Here is a 23225-nt window from a genome sequence, read left to right on the forward strand (position 1 = left end):
ACAACGACTGTTGATCTGCAAGGAAAAAATCGAACTTCTTGAGACTAGAAGTTCCCTGAGGAAAATTTTCCCTCTGTGTGTGCTCTTCTTCCTTCCACCCGACATTGGCTTTTCTTTAGCAAACTGCTGCAAAAACCACTGCATCCAGCTAGATATTTGCTCAACAAAAAAATTGGGATGCTCACTCTGCCTCTGGAATCACTCGATCTGGTAGGATCAAATTTTTCTGCGCCACTCAGAAAATCGAACCTCCACAAGTAACTCGACCTCCTTAACTACTCTCTAATACCATGTGAAAAATTCCAAACTGGAATCCTATTGCAGCAAATGGAAATTATTATCCTAATTGTTAATTTAATTTAACAATTTATTCGTTGTTTGCTATGGCAAATATTGAATAAATAACACTGCAATCTACACAAATAAAACTGCGGAAGAATAAACACTAGAAGAAATCCTAGCACACAAATAGATAAAACAGTTATTTTTGGACGAAAGTCCCTGGAAAAACCCAACTTGGGAAAATTGGTGCAACAGCTGAGTGTTTTATTATTAAGCACCGTGAAAAATTTTGAGTACAACTGGACGTTAAAATTTGGAAATCCTACAGAGAAAAATACTGGCAAAAATCTAGTGAAGAATTTTCCTCACCCCATAGGAAAACTCCCGGTACGACTTGCCTTCTAAAACTCGGCCCTCTAACCCTCTGCGTCAACTTCTGCGCTGCTCTGACAGCTTGCTGGACATCTAGCCTAAGACTAGTGTTTGATGAAGTCGTTCTGCCTTCTGTTGTCTAGAAAGGCACTTCTCTGGCACTCTGGGACTCCTCCCTGACCTCTGGAACTGAGAACGTCAATCCCTCTCAACAATTGGACTTTGCCTCTAGAAGTAGTTGCGCTATCCCAGTGTTAGCCTCTCTGTGGCTCTTTTGCCTCTCTGCAAATGCACTTGCTGGATCTGGAATGCCTTCTCCAGCCTCACTATCTCAATCCCTCTCACACTGCTTCAATCTCTAGCTCTTCTTCTGGCAACTGACTGCTTCTACTCTAGAAATCGATCTACTAAGAAATTGAACCTCACAAGTGTCTTCTTCATCACCACATCAATTTCCTCTTATAATCCTTTGTTGGAGCACTAAAGACCAAGATTAAAACTTAATCAATGGCTAGGATCATCCCTGGATTGATCCATGTGAGTTTCTAAATCATTCACGCCTAGACTTAATTATTACTAATTAATTGACCATATTAAATATTTAAAAAATGGTTAATAATCTAATTAAGTCATTTCTAGCCGAAATTTCCAAAAAAAGATTTATGGGTTTTGGAGATCTACTGTATTCTAGCCTCTCCACAAAATTTCAAGGCTAGAACACATCCGATGCTACAAAAACTAGCACACTCCTCTGCCAATTGCTCTTATTTCCATAGGAATCACAAACTTCTTTCCTTACGCGTGTTTTTCTCACTGTCTGTTATCTGCTTCCTGTGTGCTCTTCCTTTGTGTGTTCTTTTTTTGTCTGTTCCCTCGTTGACCCTCTTTTTTTCCTCCAGAGGTCACTGCTTCCTTGTCTCAATCTAGGAGGAGGGGACATGGTGGCGTTGTCCTCCACATTTGTTGCCAACTCCAAAACTTCAAAGCCTGTTAGCATAGACCAGCCCGTGGTCAACGTGTTAGTTAATGGAATAAAATGAGTTTGGTATGGGCTTGCTCACAACACACCACAAGTAACCCAAGAAACCCCCTAAGAGCACTGGATCTATGTGTCCCTCCCTTTAGCTAGCCACCAATTCATTTTCACATAAATTTACAAATGTCTCAAAAATTCACACAATGATATTTACATATACAAGGTGCAGCAAAAAGGGTTGTTACAAAAATTGAGTTTGGAGTCTTGGACAAGTCACCCGCACTCTTATCAAAGACAATTTTCTAGCACCAAATTCAACTAGGAGCAATTCCCTTGTGGAGTACCTTTGGCCAGTGGATCAACTATGGATTTAGGAAAAATCTTGTCCTTTAAGGAGAAACCCCCCACAAGGGCTAGTCCAACAATCAGATTTTGATAACCTAGTCCAACAAAGAGAAGGTGAGGACTAGCATCTTAGCCCTCCTCTTCAAGTGACTATGTATCCTCAATGGATCAATGATTCAATCCATTAACTTTGTGTAACTTGAAAAAGTCGTGCAAAATTTCTTATGAGAGCACATATCTAACAATAGGCAAGAAGAAAGAGAATAGAAAAAACAATCCATAAGGTGAGTTGTTTGCACCAAATGAAGCTCTTATTATGGCATAATGATATCACATTTTTACAACATGAGAATGAGGTGAGGGACTAGCCTTATATGCTTTTGTTTCCAATGGCTAGTTTGAAACCCTCCCCCAGAATAGTGGTAAGATTTGTCATTCATAACTTCGAGACTAAGTCACTACAATAATTAACTTTACATTGCTTGAAACCCTCATAAAAGAGGTCATAAAATTTTCCAAATGGGGAAGAACCCTAAAAGCAACTCCAATAAAAACCTCCAATAATGCTTATTAACTTTCAAAATATGTTCCACTTCTCTGTGGGGCAACAGAGTGGTTAGCACAATGGAATTTTATCCCCTCCACGTGGTTTCAAATCCCAAGGGGGGCATCTTTGTCCGATTGTGATAAGGCTCCAGAAGTAGACTCTCCCAACCTTGTGGAGTCTTCGCTCTTGCTATTTCATAAAATCCTAGTATATCGGGTTTGCGGGCTGTTGGATATACCCTTGGTGTTATAATGGTAGTAACTAGGTTTGATCTTGGGCCTTGCCCAGATGACTCCAACATGTTATTGATTCCCCATGGTTAAAAAAAAATAAAACAAAAATTTAAATATGTTCCAAATGAAGGCCTGTGGCCATACTGCAAGTCAAGGAACTTGCATAAAGCATGGGACTGACTTTTCAAGCTCCAAAATGGGTCATAAAACCTCCAATAAATAAGTGACATCAAACATAAAAGGAGGATGATTTGCCTTAAATATACAACATACCACTTGGAATTGACTTGAAATATTTTATAGATTCATTTGGAGGCCCAACAATATGCTTTCCTTGCTCAACGTCTCTCTTGAGATGCCCCGGGACTTACCTTTTAAGGTTGATTTGGTCCTTTGATTTGATTAGAGGAGTCTTTTACCCTTTTGCTTGCTTATTTGATTTTTGATTGAATAATTTGATATTTTCCTTCATTGACTTGATCCAATGATCACTTTTGGCCTTTTCAAAAGCCCTCAAAAGATCCACACGTGTGGCCATTTGTTTGATTTAATGAGCCAAATGATAGACCTCCAATGCCTTGCATAATTTGAGAATTTGGGTACATGGATTTTGTCCAGAAATTTTTTTAGGTGACTTTTGATGTAAGGCATGTCCCATTTGATTATACATGAACCCCAAAATGGCTTCTTCAATCCACACTTGCCACAAAAGGAGGATGCCCACCTTTGATTGAGCATATCTCTTTGTTGCCTTCATATTTTGACAAAATTTTCATGTGGCATGGTGTGTACATATTTTTCTGAGCATGATCAGCATTTGTTGATTTTTGAACCCCAAGACCTTGTGCATTGGGATCTGCAAATTGTGTTGGGAACCATGAAATATTGGAAAATGTGAATCTGATATGTTGAAGAACTGTTATACAAAGAATAGACCATGGCCAAAGAATGCATATGGACTCACTAAAACCCCCATGTGAGAAAGGCATAAGTGCACATGAGACGCTGATTGGACTAGCCCTACAATGTGCGATCACCCCTACAAAACCAATGATTCCTCTAAGCCATGAGTCCCAAAAGATCCACCATAAGTCCTCCAATTCTCTATAGGACGAAAGGAGTTGAGAGTGGTTACTAGCAGAACCGGCTGGGCCAACCATAATACATAGCCTCCACATGGCCTACAAGGCCTTGACTTGCATTATTTTGGCTTAGAATGGTGCTTCCAAAATGAAAATGTGCATATATGAACCCCCTCTGAAATGAGGGGTAACAGTTCCATATAGGTTAATGATTCTGTATACCTCCAATTCTTTGGACCTGACTTCAGTCTCTATGCCTGCCTTTAAAATAGATGAAGAAATAGCGACAACGATAGGATTCAAACCTTTAACCAACCCACCCCAAAGGCCATCAATATCCAACGAACATAAATTCCACTATTTGACAAAAGAAGACAATAAATCCACCACTTTAGGGCCAGCACATATGTTTTGTTAGAGTGACAAAATGTCAGATTTTATGCAGCTTGCATTCTTTTCAGGGCTTGCTGTTTTAGGGTGCTACCAGCCCCTTTGGAGTGAAGTGAGAGAACTATCATTTGGAAACCATTCTCAGGGTCTTCCCTACTCTAAGGGCCCCACAACTGGTTTGTTGGTTTCCCTCCCTAACCTCCTGTTTAGCTCAAGACTTAGCTTGGATGTCTGAGATTTTTTCTGTACAGATACCAGGTCATCTTGATCAAAGGAAAAACACCCTTCCAAAGACCTTAGGTTGGCAATGTTCTCCTTTTTAGATCTTAATTGGTACAGTGACTTGATAGCAGGTTTAGATATTTTTCTCTGTTGGGAGAAATTTTGGCTGAGGATCCTCCTTATACCCTAGGATAACATTGGGATTCAGTACTAAGACTTCGTCACCTCCCAATTGAGAGGGTTAAAAGTCCGAACTTCCATGGTCAAAGGAGAAAGTTTAGAACTTGAGAAAACACCAATACCCCCAGATCTTAAAAAAGGCACTGAGAAGCTTGAGGAGTTACTTCGACTTAAACCAGTGAACCCTTCTCTTTATCATAGACTAATCCCTATAAACCCCTACAGGATGGTACATCCAAAGGATCTGTCAGAAAACATCAAGAGGGCTCTGAAAATGGCATCAAGAGTGGAACCTCTGCACAAGCACCAACAAGATGCAATATGTGCCATTAAAGTCTACAAAATTTCCTAGATGAGTTAAGTACAAAATATTGCTACTTAATTAGAAATTCAAAATTAACATGCCATAAAGGTTGCACAATCATGATAAACAACAACACAGATTAAGATACAGCTGGGATCAGCCCCATGCGGGGTGGGTTATCCTTGTCACTTTCTGTTAACCTCCCCATCCCTTGTTCTGCAGCTCAAGCTTATGGAAATTGATTTTCCTGCCATCATTCTCCTGCTGTTTGTCATATTCCGAGATTGGCAAAGTAACTGTTGGAACTTTATCATTTAGTGACTATGCTGGGGGACTGTGTGGTTGGCTGTGGCGGTGTTTCCTTTGCTCCCTCACCATCTGGCCAGCATGATGCTGGGTTGGCTACCACTTCGCTGAGACTATTGAGATTTGGCGATCAGAGCGGGAGATGCATATAGAGGCACTCATCTCATAGTGCATGGTGCATCCCCCCAGTGGTTATGTACAATATTTACTACATTATTTCTGTTTTTGTAAATTCAATTATTCACATGTTCCCCCTTTTTGTTTCCAGGCAACTTCAATCAAGGGTTTGAAAGGAAGTCTTAAAACAGATTATATTTTGAAGGTAAAGAGCTCTTGCCCCTGACATTTAATTTTCATGCCATGCTTCATTCAGGGAGGATCAACATTATTTGATTTTCTAGTTCTTAAATTCTTGGTATTTAAATATTGGTCTGATAGCAATCTTTGCACTGTTGTGCATATTAAATGCTTTTTCATTTATTCTGGTGTTCTTATATCTTACTGCCTGTATGTTATTGTTGTAGATCCTTGGTCTGGATATTTGTGCAGACACCATAATTGGTAATGCCATGATAAGAGGAATTTCTGGCGGTGAGAGAAAAAGAGTAACAACTGGTAATGAATGAGATTGCATCTCTGTATTTTTGTTTTAGAAGTTTGAGTTTTGTTAATTTTGAATGAGATTCAATAGTATCCATTTCTATCTGCAGGGGAAATGATCATGTCTCCAATGAATACTCTTTTCATGGATGAGATATCAACTGGCTTGGACAGCTCTACAACTTTTGAGATTGTAAAGTGTCTTCAACAGGTTGCACACATCAAGCAAGCTACAATAGTAATGTCGCTTCTGCAGCCAGCACCTGAGACATTTGATCTCTTTGATGATATTATCATAATGTCAGAAGGACAGATAGTTTACCACGGGCCTCGAGATCATGTTCTCGTGTTTTTTGAATATTGTGGCTTCGTGTGTCCGGAGCGTAAGGGCATTGCAGACTTTCTGCAGGAGGTGAATATATAGCCATCTTCAAGCGATTTTTTTTGACTTGCAGTGAAATTAATTGTCTCACATATTTCAATAACATGGTGCAGGTTACCTCCAGAAAGGATCAAGAACAGTATTGGGAGGACAGTGAAAAGCCATATAGGTACATTTCAGCAGAGCAGTTTTCGCAGAAATTCAAACAATTTCATGTTGGCCAGAACTTGAAAGAAGAACTTTCTAAACCTTTTGATAAGTCCAAAGGCGACAAAACTGCCCTGTCTTTCAGCAAATACTCACTTAGAAAATGGGAGTTGTTCAAAGCATGTCTTGATCGAGAGTGGCTACTTATGAAGAGAAACTCATTTGTTCATGTTTTCAAAGCTGTACAGGTATTTCAACTTGTCTTGATTATCTAAATGATTGCCAGAGCAGTATAACTTTTAACTAACTCAGGTATGCCTTCATCCTTCGTGGCAGCTTATTCTAATGGCATCTATTGTAATGACAATGTTCCTCGGGACACACAAGAAAGTTGACCTTACGCATGGAAATTATTATCTTGGTGCGCTTTTTTTTTCACTCATGTTCATGATGTTCCTTGGCTATCCGGAGCTAGCGATGACAATTAGACGACTTCCAGTGTTCTTCAAACAAAGGGATCTTTACCTCTACCCAGCATGGGCGTACACTCTTCCTGGAATTCTTCTGAAGATTCCACAGTCGTTGTTCGAGTCAATTATTTGGACCTCAATTACTTATTATGGGATCGGGTACTCACCTGAAGCTGGCAGGTACGTATTTAGTATCTACTTTAACTACTAAGATTATTGCTTCATTCCATCTTTCATTTCATCTTTATTATATAGATATATAGATAGAAACCTGCCTAGATGCATCTAACTTGAAAGTTATTAAATCATGCAAACTTTTCCTCATATGATTAATGCAAAGTTATTAAATCTAATAATATTAATATTAGATTTAATAATGTTTTTTAAGTGGCATGATAACAAAATTTATAATAAAACTATATCAAATTAATATTTTCAAATATTACAATTTTGAGGTGGAAATATAGTTTTTTTAATCTATATGGTTATTTTCATTTTTGTTTTGGGCCAACGTTAATTTTTTATTTTTATTTTATTAGAAATGTGACATACTTACACATCCCCTCATACTGGGTTGTAAAATGCATCTTTCAACGCAAACGACGCAATAAAGTAAAAACTGCATTTAACCCTCGACATGTTTTTTCTCATAGATGCACAAAACATAGAAACGCACTATATAGAAACAAGTACAACACTGAAATGTAATCTCCAAAAAAAATTGGAAAAGGGAAAACACAAGGTTGAAAAATACATATATATATATATATATATATATATGAACATCATATTTTTTTCAAAAAATGGATTGAAATGATCAAGAAATGAAAAATGGTAAACATAAATGACATTTTTTTTTTGTTAAGCTTGGCAAGACTCTCCCATTTTCAATTTTACATGTCCATTATTCACCCCGCAACGAGGGGAGGGTAGTACAAGTTTCGAACCCAAGATCTCTGGTTCGGTGAGACTTCATTCCACGATCATCGCCATTTGAGCTACCCCAGGCGGGCAAACATAAATGACAATTTAATAAGAATGATATTAGTGTTATTTTATCATTTATAAGGTCATTTTGTCAATGGCCGGCATATAGGTTTCAATTAGTTGGCACCATTGACTAGCTTATTCTCCTGGTAGGTTTGCTTCTTAAAATCACAACAGGTGCAAGATGAAGGGGTACTGGGTCATGTTTTAAATATATACTGAGATGTTGGAAGTGTGTTGATAGTTAAAAATACCACAATTTCTATCTTTTTCTATGTGAAGTTCAATGGTTCTGATTGCATCACCAAACGTCTTGAAATGGGCGTCTTACTTTAACTTTGACTGTTAAAATCGTAAATGATGAAGGTACAATATAAATAGAGGTAAATGTCAACATTAAAATAAATAAAGAATTAAGACCAAAAGTTAGTTACAATTCCAGAGAGGACACTTTCATCTTTTTTCATGTCTATTTTTCTAAGGTTTTTTTATGAACCTTTTAAGTGAGTTCTTGGGCCTGAAATATGTCCTTTCTAGATTAAAATGTGCTTGAAACTCGGGCCCAGGTTTTGGACCATGTTTCCAAATTACAAAATGGCCCTCACAATATTTAGGGGTGTTTCAAGGAGTTTCATGTTGATTTGGGGTAGCATCTAATGTGCTCTATCCACGAAAATTGGTGGAGAGGCTAAGGCATGTGAGATCTCCAATACCCAGAAAGGGTTTGGGCAGCTTCTAAACAGTTTGGGAGATATTAAAATAATTAATATTTTTAATGGAGTCCCTAAGTCTAAACTTAGGAAAAATAAAATATTAAAAACCGTGTTAGAATGGTCCAAAAGACATGGATCAAGCCAGAACTAATCTTAGCCATTCATTAGGGACTTAATCTCGGCCGTTGATTTGTCAACGAGAAAAGTATAAGAGGACACTTGAGGGTCACTTGGAGAACACACAAAGAGACCAAGATTTTGACTTTTTGGGGCTGGGTTTGCTGAGAAAGTTGATAGAGTGATCAGGAATTGCAATTGAGGGGTAGTGAATACAGAAGCAGAGAGGCAGAGATAATGCCGGGAGGATCAGCGCAGCAGTTGGGAAATCTAACGCAGAGGGAAGAAACAGGAACTGTCGGGAATAGCCGGAACTGCTGGGAAGTTGGAATTGCGAGAACAGCCAGAACTGCCGGGAATCGCCAGAACAGCCGGGAAAGCTGATGCAGAGGGAAGAAGTTGGAACTGCTGGGAAAGTTGTCGCAGAGGGCAAAAGCCGGAACTGCCGGGAACGCTGACGCAGAGGGTAGAAGAGGCTAACACTGTCCCTAGAGGTCGACGCTATGGTTTTTCGTGAGGCAGATTGGAGCTGAGAAGCTACTAGAGTGTTTATCCGGGGTTTTAGCCGGAGCATCTGTCTCCGAACGAGAGGTACTGCTGCTGAGATTATTTTCTGTTGGGTGAGCCAGTTTTGACACCCAGATTGTATTCAGAAACTACATAATAATAAAACCCTTAGATAGCTGCACCGGTTTTCCCACATTGGGTTTTTTCAGTGACATTGGTCCAAAAACAATGTTGTCACTTGCGTGCTTGTTTTGTTTCCTTCATTTGATGATTTATAATGTGTTGAGCATGTACTTGTATTTATTTTCAGTATTTACATGGTAAATAACTTGTTAATTAACAGAACATGTAGGTAGGAATAAATCAGAATGTACATGAAGGGTTTCTAACGGGTTAGACTTAGAAATTCCAACATGGTATCAGAGCGTGGTTGTAGATCACAAGAGTGTTGGAAATAATACTGAGAGGGGGGGGTGAATCAGTATTATCAAATTCTTTTCAATATACCCTCTAGATTTATAATTTAATTTATTCTTCAGATGTTGACCATTAATTTGAATGTCAGTACCATATAATAATGAACAGGAACAAGAAAAACAGACAGTCACACCAAAGAACACCAGATATAAGGTGGAAACCCAATGTGGGTGAAAACCACCTGCTGCAATGTGTCTCTATCTTCTTTCAATTAGAAACTTCTTTTTACAATGATTTTGTATTGGTGCAGTCCTTTACCAGTACGCAGGCTGCAACCTGCAGAGAGCTACAACCCTCTCTCGTTTTCCAGACTCTCCTGGAAGGGAGCTACAACCCCCTTAGCTCTTGTACTAGCTGAGCTACTAGTACGTAGGTGCTCACCTATTGAAGGCTTCAACCTTCTCTTTTCTTCCAGGGACCATGTTTCATAAATTTTCAAACTGGATCCAAGAATCTCAATCAAACATCAATTAGATCTGCAATCAACCAACTTCCTTGTGCAAATATTGAATTAAGAACTTCTCAGAACACAGTACCAGTAATCAGACACCAATTCAGAACCCTGAACACAACAGTGATAGACAGAAGCAGCTAAAACATATATCAAGAGAAAAGTCCGCAACTTCACCAATAGTAACCTGCGGATGTCCGCACTTTCTCTATCAATGGCCTGCGTAGCTTCACTCCTACACTGTCTATGGCCTGCACAGCTTCACACTTGTACTGTCTCTGCCCTGCGGACCTCTGCACCTGAGGCGTCTCCCGATCTGCGTACCTCCGCACCTGCACTCTCTGTGATTTGCGCACCTCCGCACCTGCACTGTCAGTTGCTCTGCGCACCTCCACACCTGCACTCACGGCTGCTCCGCGCACCTCCGCAGCTGGGGCGTCTTCTGATCTGCGTACCTTCGCACCTGAACTGTTTCTGGCCTGCGGACCTCCAGATAAAGACAGTTTATCAGTCCTCAGATATACCCTCGACTGTCAGATTCACAGATCTGATCATGCGCCAAAGAGATCACGACCCCTCAATTGATCTGTCTTCTCATGCTCAGGTTCAACTATAACTCACCAACCGATTACAAGTATTTCAGATCTTGTTCGTCTTAAGATATTCAACACATGAGTGCCTAGCCAATTGATCTCCTTTCCTTTTTATAGGCAAGCCCTTACTCAAACCATGGATCAAAACCATAGAAAGCCAATACAAGGGACCCAAAACCGGGGTTCAATATTTTAGATGCAATACCACGGACCAAAACCATAGGATCAAAAACGTCGGACTAAATACCATGGATCAATCATAAAATTTCCCACGTGCGCGCGCTTCTCTGCATGAAAGTGAGTGAATTTGACGTCCGCACCTTTTGTTCGGAGAACCTGCGGGTATGTCCGCACTTCTTGTTCGGAGCACCTGCGGGTCCGCAGCTTTTGTTAGGCGCACCTGCGGGTATCTCATTTTCTATCATTTTGAGAGCCTGAACAATGATTTGCCACTTGAGTGAGTTGCCATCAAGGACAACACTTATGCCATAGCGCCACATCTGTGTCATAATGCCAACAATCTCCCCCTTTGGACTTGATGGCAACCCCAAGATCCTCAAAGTCATTCTCCCCCTTTGTCATCAAGGGCAAAAGGTTATGCTCCCCCTGAGAACATGCTGAAAACTCTGCTCTGCTGTGCTGATCGTGCTCCCCTTGACTGTAGGCCAGATCTGCAAAAGAAATTTTCTTCAAGAAGAACCATAATCCACCATACACCATAAATGACCTTCCTATCACCAAAAGACTCTATACATACATTCATCACCCAACCAAGTGGGGATCATCCACCCAACCAAGTGGGGTTACATCAGAAATTTACATATGACAACCAAGTACATTATATCATTCATCCCAGGCATAGAGGGGAAACCAAAATAGGCCGTTACATGACCTTGACAAAAGAAATATAAGACATAGAGACAAAACATTAGCAGCATTATTCAGATCAGCATCCATGTTCTCCTTCTGTACTTGCTCTTCCAAGATCTTCTACAATAATGCCAACAATGCATTATTAGAAGAATATATGCTCCGCTTGAACCTATGCCAGTTGGTCTTTGACCAATCCATAAACCAGCGAATGTACGCGTATACCCCATATGAAACTCATGTACAACCAACAATCTCTGAAACAAACAAGATTCAACAGCAAGATGATGCATCAACTACCCCCAACTTTTGTCTGAGGTATTCAAAGGTCTCCTTGGGTAGTGGTTTGGTGAGTATATCAGCAACTTGTTCCTTAGAGGGAACATACTCCCACTTGACCTTTTGTTCAAGCACTTGTTCCTGCAGAAAATGATATTTGATAGGTATATGCTTGGTCTTTGAATGCATGACTGGGTTCTTTGAAATGCTGATAGCACTTGTATTATCACATAGGATGGAGATAGGTGGAGTACAAGTGATTTGAAAATCCTGCAAAGTTTGCATCATCCAAAGAAGTTGTGTGCAACAAGATGCAGCAGCCACATACTCTGCTTCAGTTGTAGATAATGCTATTGAACTCTGTTTCTTGTTGAACCAAGATACTAATCCGGAACCCATGAAGAATGCACCACCACTAGTGCTTTTTCTATCATCCACGCTTCCGGCCCAATCTGCATCTGTATAAGCATGAAGTGTGAGATCTGTATCTCTAGGATACCATAAGCCATAGTTTTGAGTTCCTTGAAGATACTTGAAGATTCTCTTAACTGCCTGAAGATGAGTTTCCTTTGGATTTGCTTGAAATTTTCCAACTATTCCCACTGCATGCATGATGTCTGGTCGGGTACCTATCAAATAAAGCAAACTTCCAATCATGGATCTATAGGTTGGTTGATGTACTGTTGCTGATCCATCATTTGCACTGAGGTTGCATCCTGTAACCATAGGGGTACATACTGGTTTCGAATCTTCGATGCCATATTTCTTCAAGATCTGCTTGAGGTACTTGGTTTGAGATAAAAAGATACCGCCTTCATTTTGTTGGATTTGTAGACCAAGAAAATATTCAGCTCTTCAAGCAATGACATTTCGAATTCTTTTTGCATTACCAAGGCAAAGTTTTGACTCATAGCTTCTTCATTGCTGCCAAAGATAATATCATCTACATACACAACAAGTATTAGCAATTTGTCATTTTCAATTTTTATATAAAGATTGCTATCTGCTGATCCTTTTAAAAAACCTTGTTGATGAAGGTAATTGTCCAAACGATAGTACCAAGCCCTTGGACCCTGTTTAAGACCATAGAGAGCCTTTTTTAGTCTGCATACAAGATTTGGATCATTCCCAAGGATGAAACCATCTGGTTGCTCAATGTACACTTCTTCTTCTAAGTCTCCATTCAGAAAGGCTGATTTCACATCCATTTGAAATACTTTGAACTTCTGAAAGCTAGAGAGAGCAAGGAACATTCTGATGGCCTCAAGTCTAGCAACGGGAGCAAAAGTTTCTTCAAAGTCTATTCCTTCTTGTTGAGCATACCCTTTACAAACAAGTCTGGCCTTGTTTCTAATTACTTCCCCATTTACATTCAACTTGTTTTTGAAGATCCATTTTGTCCCGATGACATTCTTATCTTTTGGTCTAGGAACCAACTCCCAAGTGTTATTCTTTTCGATTTGCTCAAGTTCTTCATCCATTGCCTTGACCCAGCATTCATCTTTTACATTTTGTGGTTCAGCGGAGGAGAGTAATGCCAAATAGCTTGAAGCTTCTGCAATTGTTCTTCTTGTTTGTATACCTGCCTCCTTTTGCCCCAAAATTTGAGATTCTGGATGATTCTTTTGAACATACCTGGATGGAGTCTTTTCTTCTATCCTTATTTGTTCCTCTGCTGCCTCATGGGTTTCTTCTTCATCATGAATCTGATTTGATGTTGATGGATAGTCCTCATCATCTTCGAAGTCTTCAGCTCTTACCTGTTTGGGAGTGATTTCTTCTTCATCCACCACTACATCAATGTTGTCGACAATTCTTCCAAGCCTTTTATTGTAACATTTGTATGCTTTGCTGTGAGGAGAATAACCAAGGAGAATGCCTTCATTTGCTCTAGGTTCAAACTTGCCAAGATTTTCATCATTATTTTTAATATAGCATTTGCTTCCAAAAATTTTGAAATGTTTTACGGAACGAGTCTCACCATACCAGAGCTCATGAGGAGTTTGAGTGTTGTTCACTTGGATATTTGTCTTGTTGAGAATAACAACTACAGCAAATGCGGCTTCACCCCAGAAGGTTGCGGGAGTTCCAGACTCATCAAGCATAGCACGAGCCATTTGTTGAACCGTTTTGTTCATCCGTTCCACTACATTTTGCTGAGGAATCCTAGCTGTAGAGAATTCCCTTCTTATTCCATGTTCTTCACAAAAATCGAAAAATTCATTCGAGGTAAACTCCCCACCTCTATCAGACCTGAGGCATCTGATTTTGTGATTTGATTCGTTCTCCACCAAGGCTTTGAATGATTTGAACTTTTCAAAGGCTTCGTCTTTGTGCTTCATAAGTCCTATCCACCACATCCTGGAAAAGTCGTCAATGAATAATATAAAATATTCTTCTCCTCGAGGTGACCTTTTCCTAGATGGACCACATACATCAGTATGGACAAGTTCAAGTGGCCTGCTAGCTGATCCTTCCTTCTCAAGGAAGTTAGTTCTGGTTGGCTTACCAAACTGACACGATTTGCATATTGTATTGTCTGGAATTCTGATGTCTGGAAGACCACGAACTGCCTGGTATTTGCATGATTTCCTTATCTGTGAGAAGCTAAGATGCCCCAATCTTCTGTGCCATAACCAATGTTCATCGTTCTTGCTTAGATAGCATTGATGTTGTCCTTCTTTGAATATGTATAAATTATTTGGAGTCCTTATGCCTTTGATCACTGTTTTTCCTGTATCAAGATCATGAACACTACATCCATTTGATCGAAATATTACCTCTGTTCCTTGATCGCACATCTGACTGACACTCAATAGATTATGCTTTAAGCCATCAACATACATAACATTTCCAGCTTTGACCTTTTCTTTCAACTGAACAGAACCTTTACCTTTTATGAGCGCAGGGGTGTCATTTCCAAATGAGACCTTCTTCTCCTTCTCTAAGGCACTATATGACTGAAGTTTTCCTTTATCACCCATCATATGTTTCGAACATCCACTGTCGATGTACCATTGATTTTCTTGCCCTTCCGCATATAAGGCTATACCACATCTTTCTGGTTGCGGTTCTTTCATTCTCCATGTTTTGGCATTTGAGGCTTGTTCCTTTGTTTGTCGAAACCTGCTCCTGCATTCAGAATCTTCATGACCGAAGTTGTTACAAATAGAACATTCAATTTCATTCTCAAGGGCAGAAAAGTTATTGTAGGTTCTTTTCGTGATCCCAGTCATACTTCTTTGTTTTTGAGCTTCTCTAGTCATGATTGTCTTATAGGCAACACATTGAGCTGCTTTGTGACCAAAGTTATGACAAGAGAAACATTGGCCATTGAAAAAACTCCTGCGATTATCAAATCTACCAACCGAATGATTGTAGTTTCTATCGACATCCATTCTTGAGGCAAATTGAGAATGTTTTACCTGTGGCTGGTTGTAGCTTCTGTTCATCCTTAAAGTAGATTGCCCCCGATTTACCTGGTAGTCTTTGTTCATTCTTGAGGTAAATTGTCCCTGATTTACCTGGTGATCTCCATAGTGCCTTTGCTGTCGATTGTCAATTTGTTCACTCCTCCTTGCTGCATCAAGATAACTTTTGGAGGTGGATGGTTTCTGCGCTTGAGATGCTTCTTCATTATATCCCAGACCTGTCTTGATTAGAGGAGAACACTGCACATTGATAATCTCATCTAGAGTTTCAGATCCTTTAACAAATCTAAGATTAAGCACTTTTGTTTTCTCAATCTCTTTTCTAAGACCCACAATTTCACATTCCAACTTTTCATGATGTTTTTCCCTTTTAGCCAGTTGGAATTGCAGAGTATCAATAATCATATTTTTCTCTTCTAAACAAATTTTGAGTTTAGAAATTTCTTCATACAGACCTTCTTCAACTATAGCATCCGTGAAATCATCATCTTCAAAGGCCATTAAAAGTCTATAATTATTACCTTGTTCATCTTCATCACTATTTGAAAGTCCATCACTGTCTTCATGAGTGTAATAGCTTTTCTTATTTACATTCTGTTTCTTGTTCCATCTAACAGGTTCCTTACCTTTGTCAAGCTTATCCTTATGAGGACACTTGGCAGCATAGTGACCAACTCTTCCACAAGCAAAGCATTTGAAAGGTAACTTACCTCTGAATCTTCCAGCACCCCGTTGAAGGTTCTTGACAAAATTTGATTCTTCCTCTTCTTCTGACATATGTCCTGACTCATAGTAATCTCCTTTGCCTGCAGCCTTGAATGCAGCTTCTCTCCTGTCTGATGGTCCTCCTTTCCTCATTTCGTAAGCAGTTAGAATCCCGTGCAGTTGTGACATGGTAAGTTGCTGTAGATTCTGTTTTTCTTCTATTGCAGAAACTTTTGATTCAAACTTAGAGGACAAAGATCTTAGTACCTTTTCAACCACAACAACCTCTTTTATTTCTTCACCCAAGTTTTTCATACAATTAACAATCTCATCTATACGTAGAAAATAGTTAGCCACACTTTCATCATTGTACATTTTGAGATTTTCATACTGAATTATGAGGGTTTGAAGTTTTGCTCGTTTTACCTGTTCATCTCCTTCATAGCTCAGAACGATCTTATCCCATATTTCTTTTGTGGATTTGTACTACATAACCTTGACGAACTCTGATTGAGATAGACATCCTAATAGAGTATTGACAACCTTTGCATTTGTTTCATATTGCTTCTTACCAGCTGGATCTGTAGGTGTTGCTGACGGAAAAGTGTACCCTGTATCTATGATATCCCAGACTTCTGTACCAAGAGATTGAAGATAGGCAGTGACTCTTACCTTCCAATATATGAAGTTTGTCCCATCAAAAATTGGTGGCCTGATCGATGCTTCTCTCTCGTAGTTGCTCATGATGATAGATCTTCCTTCAAGCGATCAAGCTTCTTCTGAAGGACTTGCTATGATACCAATTGTTGGAAATAATACTGAGAGGGGGGGTGAATCAGTATTATCAAATTCTTTTCAATATACCCTCTAGATTTATAATTTAATTTATTCTTCAAATGTTGACCATTAATTTGAATTTCAGTACCATATAATAATGAACAGGAACAAGAAAAACAGACAGTCACACCAAAGAACACCAGATATAAAGTGGAAACCCAATGTGGGTGAAAACCACCTGCTGCAATGTGTCTCTATCTTATTTCAATTAGAAACTTCTTTTTATAATGATTCTGTACTGGTGCAGTCCTTTACCAGCACGCAGGATGCAACCTGCAGAGAGCTACAACCCTCTCTCGTTTTCCAGACTCTCCTGGAAGGGAGCTACAACCCCCTTAGCTCTTGTACTAGCTGAGCTACTAGTACGTAGGTGCTCACCTACTGAAGGCTTCAACCTTCTCTTTTCTTCCAGGGACCACGTTTCATAAATTTTCAAACTGGATCCAAGAATCTCAATCAAACATCAATTAGATCTGCAATCAACCAACTTCCTTGTGCAAATATTGAATTAAGAACTTCTCAGAACACAGTACTAGTAATCAGACACCATTTCAGAACCCTGAACACAACAGTGATAAACAGAAGCAGCTAAAACATATATCAAGAGAAAAGTCCGCAACTTCACCAATAGTAACTTGCGGATGTCCGCACTTTCTCTGTTAGTGGCCTACGTAGCATTGCTCCTGCGCTATCTACGGCCTGCGCAGCTTCGCACTTGTACTGTCTCTGCCTTGCGGATCTCTGCCCTGCGGACCTCCACACCTTAGGCGTCTCCCGATCTGCGTACCTCCGCACCTGCACTCACGGCTGCTCCATGCACCTCTGCAGCTGGGGCGTCTTCTGATCTGCATACCTTCGCACCTGAACTGTTTCTAGCCTGCAGACCTCCGGATAAAGACAGTTTATCAGTCCTCAGATATACCCTCGACTGTCAGATTCACAGATCTGATCATGCGCGAAAGAGATCACGACCCCTCAATTGATCTGTCTTCTCATGCTCAGGTTCAACTATAACTCACCAACCGATTACAAGTATTTCAGATTTTGTTCGTTTTAAGATATTCAACACATGAGTGCCTAGCCAATTGATCTCCTTTCCTTTTTATAGGCAAGCCCTTACTCAAACCATGGATCAAAACCATAGAAAGCCAATACAAGGGACCCAAAACCGGGGTTCAATATTTTAGATGCAATACCACGAACCAAAACCATAGGATCAAAAACGTCGGACTAAATACCATGGATCAATCATAAAATTTCCCATGTGCGCGCGCTTCTCTGCATGAAAGTGAGAGAATTTGACGTCCGCACCTTTTGTTCGGAGAACCTGCGGGTATGTCTGCACTTTTTGTTCGGAGCACCTACGGGTCCACAGCTTTTGTTAGGCGCACCTGCGGGTATCTCATTTTCTATCATTTTGAGAGCATGAACAGTGATTTGCCACTTGAGTGAGTTGCCATCAAGGACAACACTTATGCCATAGCGCCACATGTGTGTCATAATGCCAACAAAGAGAACTGAGGACACCAGCCGACCAGAGCAGCAGCAGCAGAAAACAGCTGTCCCGAGTGACAAAAGTTGTTCCTAGTAGAGAAGCAACGAGGAATGGGTGATGCAGTGCCTGCGTCATCAAGTTTGAGCCGGAAAGAGGATCAACATAGTGGCAGAGGGGAGCAAACTCGGCCTATGCAGTGCCTAGTCATCTTTCTCAGTTAGGAAGGATTGATGCCCGTGGCCAGGAGTTGCAAATTTTGCTAGTGTCGGGATTGCGCAGAGCCTAAAAGCTCTAACCTTTAGTTTACTGGGGCTTAGGAGGCTGTGGGTAAGTTGCAGAGTGAAGCTGGTGGGGTACTGTAGTCAGAATAGTATCTAACAGGGCAAGACCAAGGAGAGGGAGTTGCTGCCGAGGCAGATTTCTAGCCAAAGAATCTAAATTAGTGGTGTAGTTGCACAGACAATCAAAGAGGGGCAACTTGACGGTTGGCAGAAGGATTTACAGGAGGGAAATCGGGACTCAGAGGGAGTCCAGAAGAGAACTTCCAGACGGGAAGTAGAGAGACTCAGCAGGAGTCGAACCGAGAACTTCCTGGCGGGAAATAGAGAGACTCGGACGAGTCGACAGAAAAGAGTAGAGAGATAGCTGTGAATGGGATGAGGGATCAGGATAGGCTAGACGGAGTTTCCAACTTTGTGGTCTGGAAGGCCAGGATCCTGTCCATTCTAGATAAGCATCGTATCAAGGCCTTCACCTTGAGGGATGACAATTGTGCCATGAGTACTCATGTGCCACTTGATAAGAAGTGGGGAGACATCGAGCTATAGTCAAGCGGACTATAGGCGATGAGGTGCAGGATCCTCGAGGTACCCAACGTCTTGGATTAGACCTTGCTATGGGAGCCCCGAAGAGGAGTAGCAGTACTGGCGATGTCAGTAGAGACGGATACAAATGGAGCGACAGAAGGAGCTATAGTGCAAGATTCCTAGGACAACATGAGGCTAGTAGGCTGCAACAGTGCGAGAGGCACGGGAGTGTTGCACCAGTGCAGGATGGCAAAAAGAGGTGTGCAATGGTGTGAGATGCATGGAGTTGTTGCAGCAGCGCAAAGGTCAGAGAGGGAGAACTTGTTAGTGACAGAGGGAGCTTCAGCATTAGGAGTGTTTCTAGCATGACGGAGATGTCAGAGTTGAGAGATCAGTTACTTACTTCTTAGTAACTAAGTTGCAGTGAAGCAGTTAGCAGTGGTAGTGCTATGGGTAGCACGATCCAATATGATGAGAGGGGTTGCAATTCAGATGCAGTAGTGGCAGTGGAAGGGCCATTGGCAGCAACACGGATGGGAGTTGTAGTACGGATGCAGCAGTGGCAGTGGTAGGGCCATGGATAGCAATATAGGATGTAGCAGTGCAAAGGATGTTGGGCAGCAGACCTAGCATCAACACAAGGACCGATGGCGGATGATCAAGGTGATGCTCAGTGAGGAGTATTACTAGGGCACAATCTTTGCTAAGAGGGAGTGTTGATTTGGGATAACATCGGATATGCTCTAGCCACGAAAATTGGTGGAGAGGCTAAGGCACATGAGATCTCCAATACCCAGAAAGGGTATGGGCAGATTCTAAACAGTTTGAGAGATATTAAAATAATTAATATTTTTAATGGTCCCTAAGTGTAAACTTACGGAAAATAAAATATTAATGTGAATTAATATAAAACTGTGTTAGAATGGTCCAAAAGACATGGATCAAGCCAGATCTAGTTTTAGCCGTTGATTAGGGACTTAATCTCGACCGTTGATTTGTCAATGAGAAAAGTATAAGAGGAGGCTTGAGGGTCACTTGGAGAACACACTAAGAGATCAAGATTTCGACTTTCCGGGGTTGGGTTTGCTGAGAAAGTTGAGAGAGATCAGGAATTACAGCTGAGGGGTAGTGAATACAGAAGCAGAGAGGTAGAGATAGTGCTGGGAGGATTAGCACAGCAGCCGGGAAAGCTGACACAAAGGGTAGAAGCCAAAACTGTCAAGAATAGCTGGAACTACTGGGAAGCCGGAACTGCCAGGAATAGCCAGAATTCTCGGGAAGTCGGAATTGCCGGAAACATCCGGAACAGTCGGGAAAGCTAACATAGAGGGCAGAAGCCAGAACTACCAAGAACAGAAGGAACTGTCAGGAATTGCCGGAACAGCTGGGAAAGCTGACGCAGAGGGCAAAAGCCGAAATTGTCGGGAACAGCCAGAACTGCTGGGAAAGCTGACGTAGAGGGTAAAAGCCGAAACTGCCGAGAAAGATGACGCAGTCCCTAGACGCTGACGCTAGGGTTTTTTGTGGGGTAGATTGGAGTTGAGGAGTTGCCGGAGTGTTTACCTGGGGTTTCAGCTGGAGAATTTGTCTCCGAAGGAGAGGTACTACTGCTGAGATTATTCTCTATTGGGTGAGCTAATTTTGGCACCCAGATTGTATTCAGAAACTGCATAAAAATAAAACCCACAGATAACTACACCGGTTTTCCCACATTGAGTTTTTCCAAGGACATTGGTCCAAAAACAACGGTGTCACTTGTGTGCTTGTTTTGTTTCGTTCAGTTGATGATCTGTAATGTGTTGAGCATGTACTTGTATTTATTTCTAGTATTTACATGGTAAATAACTTGTTAATTAACAAAACAAGTAGGTAGGAATAAATCATAAAGTACATGAAGGATTTCTAACGGGTTAGACTTAGAAATTCCAACATTTCAAAATGCATTTCCGCATTTCAAAATGTTTCGTGCATGGAAATAAGGGAAGGGAGGGGAGAGGAGGGGCATGACAAATTTCCTAATACTTAGGTTCCTCTACACATTTCGATGAATACTTTGTTATGCTAATATTTTATGTTAATGACATTCTCAGATAAGAAAGGCCATGCTAAACGATGTAGATGAAATACTTGTTCAATTATTTTGAGATACAAGTACGTCTTGGCAACAAACTGCAAACATAGGAAACCATACTAATAAAGCATATAGAACTGTATATTAAAAATATGTAATCTAGAAAGATTAGGAACATATAAAATATGAAAATAATTTAATATTCACAAATGAGGAAAGAATAGGTCAATGGAGTTAGAAAATGTAACTAGTCAACATTAGAATATGGGAGTGGGAGTGTTAAGATGCAAGATCACTCAAGCTAAAAGAAACAAGATATATATGTGGAAGTACTAGACAAGTAAAGAAGTACATGAGAAATGGTAAACCAAAAGGGTGACCCAAAACCTTTTGACCCAAAATAGAGAGGTAAAACTACTTAACATTAGAGACGAAGATAGAAGTGGAGAGGATGAATCTCCTCGTCATCATCTATCACCAAGGAGTTGTTGCAAAGTTTAATAATGTCCTTTGGGGAGTACATAGGGCCTTGAGGATTTGGTTTGGTGAACTTGGAGGGACTTGTGAGATGTTTATAAAAAATATCCTAACACTTGAGCCAAGGAAAAGAAACTAGTGATGGATATAGAAGTTCTATTAGTTTTGAAATACGGAGATCAAATTTGGCATAGAGATAAATTAGTTGCTTAGTAGGTGATTCATTGGTATTTGAGTTAGGAAGTTGAAAGAGAGGGCTTGTTGATCTTTGGAAAAAAAAAGAAATGTTTGTATTAGCATTGGTGTCATCAATTTCTTTATGATATCTTTTGTTGTCTTTGAACCTTACTTTAGAGTAGAGGAATTTTTGGTTTTTCCATATGTATTTTACCTCCAATTAAACTATTTTCTGTTTATTTGTTTCTTGATGATCAGTAGTGTCACTGTATCTCAAATGGGTATTCACAAGTATGTTGTCCATTGTTTTATATTGTGGTCATTTAAAAGGATGGTGGCTGAAATATGAGGCTTTTCATTCTTTGGTAATGTTACTGCAAAATTTAACACGTTAGTGCAAAGCCTCACTAAGAACTCTAAATTAGGAGCAACAATGGGATCAATCATCACTCTCACCCTAGCAATTGTTCCCCTACTATTTTGAGGTTGGATATTATCCCGACAAGGGAGACTTCCTTAGCAGATCTTAGGGATTAGATAATCCAAGTGTTGCAAGCTAAGTATCACCTAAGGGTTTTGCTAGTAAAGTCACCCAAGGATAATGTTTAATAAGTGAGGTTTGGGGTGAGATGAGATGCGACTCAAGATATTAAGTTCAAAGGACCCTATTGCTAATTCTAGTGGGTTTAGTAAGCTTGGAGAGGCTCAAATAGGTCCCCAAACACATGTTATCTTTAATTTACCTATTGCTATTGTTAACTAGGGTTTCTAGCAACATAATTATACATGCAAAATTGACAACAATAAGAAAAATAGTCTAAAATTGATGATAGACAAGCTGAAACAAAAGACTATTTCAAGACTGAATTGGAAAAAATGATTACAACAAATTTCAATGCCTAAAAACACATAATACAATAATAAAAACCTAGACTTTAGCCCTATTAATCACTAAGAATGCATGAAAAATGCCATTTATGCTTTTCCAATTTAGTACATGCAAAGCCCAACCCTAGGACTATAAGGTCCAAGAAATTGTTAGTTTTTGGTAGCAACAGACAAGTGTTCTAATCTCTATGGTGTTTAAGAGGCTAAGGAACAAAGGAGGATAATTATCTCCAAGACCCAGAAAAAGTTTCTAAGGAAAATGTCTTAATTATATTAATTAGACATTTATTAATTATGAGAGTGTGTATATTTCAACAGTTATTCATATTGAGAGAATTTTTTGGATTAAATTGTGTGGAGGATGTTTAATCCTGTCCAACCTTTTGGGTGGACACTCCACCCATGATCAGGGAATTTGAGAATTGAATGATTACAATTAAGAGCTATGAATCCTTTAATCGTAGGAGGAATCCAGAATTAACTGTTAAAGAATAATATTTAAATAA

At 40.0% G+C, this 23225-nt stretch overlaps 1 pseudogene across 1 annotated transcript in view; it reads left to right on the forward strand.

Annotated features, from left to right (window-relative positions):
* LOC149231505 (ABC transporter G family member 36-like) overlaps nt 1-23225 on the forward strand; it is a 123400-nt pseudogene that overhangs the window by 22632 nt on the left and 77543 nt on the right. Inside the window, exons 3-7 of the transcript XR_016248072.1 lie at nt 5508-5561; nt 5764-5854; nt 5950-6251; nt 6335-6616; nt 6705-7018. The product of XR_016248072.1 is annotated as an ABC transporter G family member 36-like (transcript). The remainder of the gene's footprint in view (nt 1-5507; nt 5562-5763; nt 5855-5949; nt 6252-6334; nt 6617-6704; nt 7019-23225) is intronic.

Source organism: Pinus tabuliformis, chromosome J (assembly GCF_031772625.1).
Source record: "Pinus tabuliformis cultivar Carrire ecotype Pingquan chromosome J, CPIR1, whole genome shotgun sequence".
NCBI lineage: Eukaryota > Viridiplantae > Streptophyta > Pinopsida > Pinales > Pinaceae > Pinus > Pinus tabuliformis.